This window comes from Elephantulus edwardii, unplaced genomic scaffold (assembly GCF_000299155.1).
Source record: "Elephantulus edwardii isolate Elephantulus edwardi_28Jun2011 unplaced genomic scaffold, EleEdw1.0 scaffold00298, whole genome shotgun sequence".
Taxonomy (NCBI): domain Eukaryota; kingdom Metazoa; phylum Chordata; class Mammalia; order Macroscelidea; family Macroscelididae; genus Elephantulus; species Elephantulus edwardii.
The window spans coordinates 1,475,665-1,480,622 of record NW_006400048.1 but is presented as its reverse complement, the minus strand read 5'-3'; the positions used below and the strand labels follow the sequence as shown (position 1 = coordinate 1,480,622).

The following is a 4,958-nucleotide window of genomic DNA, read 5'->3' as shown; positions in this document are numbered from 1 at the left end:
CAGAGTTTAGGGCTGTTGTACATAGGGTCGCTATGAGTCGCAGGCACATAACAACAACAACAACATGATATTTCTATTAGCAACTATTTGAGAAAGTGCCATACAGCCTTCCATAGAGGTTGCACCACTTTACACTTCCACCAACAGCAGATACAGGTTCCAATTTCTCCACAACCTCGCCAACATTTGACGTTTACTGTGCTGTTAAATTTTTCTATTCCTACTAGGGTGAGATGATATCTAAGTTGTTTTAATTTTCTTCTCTCTTAGAGCTAGGGATTTTGAACATTTCTTTATGAGCTTATTTGCCATCTGAATGTCTTCTTTTGGGATGTTTACCTTTATCTTGTAGTGGTGCTCCAGTATTTTATAAATTCTAGACATAAGTCCCTTGTCTGACATGTCATTACCAAATATTTCCCCCCAATCTGTGATTTTACCCTCTTGCAGAGGTTTTTGGATGTGCATAGGGATTTGATTCTTGGAAGGTCCCATAAATCTATTTTATCCTCTCCAGGTTGTAGATATTCCAGAATGCTTGGAAGAATGTTTATGTTGTGGATTATGACTTCTAGAGTTCTTCCAAGCTTTTCTTTAATGAAGTTTATAGTCCTTGGTTTTAGTCTGATGTCCATAATCCACTTTGAATAGGTTTTTTATATGGAGAGAGGTGTGGATCTTCCTTGAGTTTTCTTCAGATAGTTTTCTAATTTTGCCAACACGACTTGTTATAAAGGCTGTCATATCCCCACTTAATTGATTTCATCTCCCTGTCAAAAATCAGTCGACCATTGGTAGATGGACTGATTTCTGAACTCTCAATTCTATTCCATTGATCTATGTGTCTTTCATTGTACCAGTACCACACTGTCTTGACCACCACGGCAGTGTAGTAGGATTTGAAATCAGGGAGTGAGATGCCTCCTACCTTGTATCTCTTTTTAAGGAGTACTTTGCTTATTAGGGGCCTCTTTCCATTCCAAATTAAATTGGAGGTTACCTTTTCCATCTCATTGAAGAACAGAATTGGTATTTGTATTGAGATTGCATTGAACATGTAAATTGCCTTTGGTAGTATTGCCATTTTCACAATATTGAGTCTTCCTATCCATGAGGAAGGGATATTCTTCTACCTGTCCAGGTCTCTTTTAATTTCTTGTAATATTTTTTTTCTCTTAAAAGGTTTTATTTATGTATATTTTTCCCCCAGGTGAAGGTTTACGTATTGAATTAGTTTCCGCCTTTGACAATGTTTATGCACATTCTGAAAACCTGCTGTAGGATCAGCCATGAGTGGCTTTTGATTCAACAGCAATGAGTGTGATGTTTTGTTTAATATCCTGTGGACTCATTCATGTCATGTTTTGTAGATTCTTTACTATTCTTTTCAGTTGTGTGCTATTCTTTTCCCCCCCATTCATTCGTTGTTGCAATTTTCTCCCTGCACAACCCTCCCCCTGAACACTCCCCTCTTTGAAAGTAAAAGAAATATTCTTTGATTGTTTTACAATCCCTCCCCCCAGGTCCACTCCACTATGCACCCTTCGCTCTGGACACCGATCATGACAAAAATACCTAATCACATATCCCTTTTGAACAATTTTCTCCCTCATCTGTTTCAATACAGTACACATTATTGAACCCATCTTTCTCAGTCTCCCCCCAACCCCGAGGCCAGTCCTATTTTACAACAGTGGAACCATGCAGTATTTGTCCTTTTGTGACTGAGATACTTCATTTGTCCTTTTGTGACTGAGGTACTTCATCTACATTAGTCCTCCAGGGTCACCCATTTTGAGTAATATTGCACAAATTCCTTGTTTTTCAATGCAGTGTAGTATTCCATTGTGTGAATATACCACAGCTTCTAAAGATCCATTCATTTGTTGATGGGCAATTAGGTTGTTTCCAACTCCTTGCTTTTGTGAACAAAGCCACAATAAATATGGGTGTGCATATATCTGCTTGGGTTGCAGTTATGGTCTCTTTTGGGTATATTCGCAGTAGTGGAATTTCTGGGTCAAATGGTATCACTATTTGCAACTTTTTGAGAAAGCGCCATACAGCTTTCCACACTGGTTGCACCATTTTATACTTCCACCGACAGTGAATAAAGGTTCCAGTTTCTCTACAACCTCGCCAGCATTTGTTGCTTGCTGTAATAATGTTTTGTAATTTTCTTTGTGCTTCTGGTTAGGTTTACTCTTAAGTATTTAATCTTGTGATTAGCTATTGTGAAGGGTATTGTTCGTCACTATAGAGAAATCCAATTCATTTTTGTATGTTGATCTTGTATCCTGCCACTTTGCTGAATTGGTCAACTATGTTCAGTAGTTTTCTTGCTGAGTCTTTAGGGTTTTCTAAGTAAACTATCACATCATCTGCATAGAGAGATCATTTTGCCTCCTCTTTGCCAATTTGGATACCTCTTATTTCCTTCTCTTGCCTTATTGCTTTTCACTAAGACTTCCAGTATAATATTGAATAAGAGAGCTGATAGTAGGCATCCTTGCCTAATTCCTCTTCTCAAGGGGAACACCTTTAATCTCTCTCCATTGAGAACAATATTGGCTCTCAGGTTTGTGTATATACTTTTTACTACGCTGAAGAAATTCCCCTCTAATTCTACTTTGTTGAGTGTTTTAATCAGGAAAGGTTCTGAATTTTGTCAAAGGCCTTTTCTGCATCATTTGATAGACTCATATGGTTCTTGATCTTTGCTTTGTTATTGTGATGAATGAATGATTATTTTTCTTTTTTTATGTAGAATTCTTTTTATTTTCATGCAAAATAAAGGCACACTTAATAAACACCCTTCCAATTTTGACTTACAGTATTTAAATTCAACCCTTTATAACAATGACTTAATATCTAATGTTACATTAATATTCAGAATGCATAAAGGGTGGCAATAACTGCAGCAAACCTGAGAACAAGGTGCTACAAAGCTGCTTCTACATTCATCAAAAGACAAGAATCTAAAGGAATAGTTTAATTCACATGTTTTTACAGACATACAGCTAACCTAAAGAAAGACAGACAGATTTAGGAAAGCAGCTACATCTGCAGAAGAAGAAAACAACATGTTACAGACAGCTGTATATACACAGAACATTTGACAAAGACCACAGAGAACAAACTTTGGCATCAGTTATCAGGGTACAAAAACCTTGCAGAAATCTTTCGGCAAGTAAAGTTTATAAGTATTATTCTGAGGTCCAAGCAGATTAAGTATTTGATGTTTCCAAGTGAAAAAATAAGTCTATAAAATGATATATTTTTTTAAAAAAACAAACCCCAAACAAAAATCCTTGGAATTACATTCTAATTTTTTTTTTAATATGGACATCCCTGATTCACATTTGGCAACTAAGGCTTTTGAAGGAAAAGTGCTAATAGATAGATAAATAGATAAATATTTCAGACTTTATGATAGGAGCTGCTTCCACATTATTTGATAAAAAGCTGTTGAGACTGACCATTATTTTCAAATGAATGGAGTGTTCATTTTATGAATTTTCTAACCTGGTCAGGCATTAGCTAGACTTATCATGTAGACCTGCCTGTGTTAGCTGCTGAGACAGGAACTAAAAAGCAAAAGAAATTCCCCACATGCATTACGTGTACTGCTAGGAATAGAGGGAGGTGTGCCCCAGTCCATTTGAGGCACAGCAAGTTGCATAACATCATTACCACTTTGCAGGGTCTGTCATCCTCCAGCCAACACTCCACTAGGCAACATCCCTGTGGGAGTCAGGCCCTTGAGTGTCAGCACACTTTCACTCTCCTCCCTGAGAACAGAGAAGACCCTTGCCATCTTGCCAATTGCTCGAATTTTGTTTCTTATGATTTCTTTCCGGGCTGCAGCTGAACCATCAAATTGGTCTTCACCTTCAGTCATTAGTTCATCATAAGAGCAAATACTTAGAACATTTACCAACATTTCTGTCACTTGTTCTCCAACAAATGGTAAAGACCATGTGAAGACATCCATAAAATTAGGCAACCAGTAAGGATGTGGAGAACAATTAAACTGTCGAATATTCATCACATTATTTTCATACTTTAATACAGCAGCTTTATTATTGTAGACATCTTAGTAATTAGGTGTCGAAAAAATTGTTATTAATGAAGGGAACCCTGTAGTTAGACTTTTTCTGTACATTCTATAGCCTGCATCTTGAGCTTCATGAGCTCTAATAATCGATAACAAATTATTGTTTTGCAAAAATTCACACACTGCTGGATAGTTATAAAAATAAGAACATCCTCGAACTGTATTATGACTAAAATGTTCCTGTGATTTTTCATTTCCAAAATCTTCAGATGGATCAGACCATAGCAAGTCACACATTGGTCCAAATGCAGGTGGCTCTTTGAATCTATCTAATCTCCTAATATCATCCAGTGTGTGTATTTCTGGTGAAAGTCCACCATGAACACAAACTGTTGGTTTAAAAGTGCAGCAAGAGGCAGGCTATCAAAAGCTTCCATACATGCCTCATAGACCCTTTCTGAATATTTAAATTTACATTCCTGCTTAAAGGTAAACTATTCAGTAAGGTGTCTGCATTCATGGTTGCCTCTCAGAAGAAATAATGTGCTTGGGTACAGAATCTTCAGGACCCATAAATATAAGACACACTCTATACTAAAATATCCTCTGTCCACATAATCACCAAGAAAAAGGTAGCGTGCATTAGCAGGTGATCCTCCCACTTCAAAAAGTTTCATCAGATCAAAAAATTGGCCATGGATGTCACCACACACTTTTATTGGCGCTTCTACTTCTATCATGGTTTTCTCTCTCCGAAGGATTGCAGCACCCTCATTGATAATTCAAAGTGCAATTTCTTCGTCTACTCGACCTTCTTTTACTAAGTGATTCTTCAGAACATCAACTCTGGGTAGCCCATCCATATCAAATACTTCTTCAGATGTCAAGCGATGTGTTGGGG

At 37.2% G+C, this 4,958-nt stretch overlaps 1 pseudogene; it reads right to left on the bottom strand.

Annotated features, from left to right (window-relative positions):
- Positions 1-3,568: 3,568 nt before the first annotated feature.
- LOC102855065 overlaps positions 3,569-4,958 on the bottom strand; it is an 11,084-nt pseudogene continuing 9,694 nt past the window's right edge.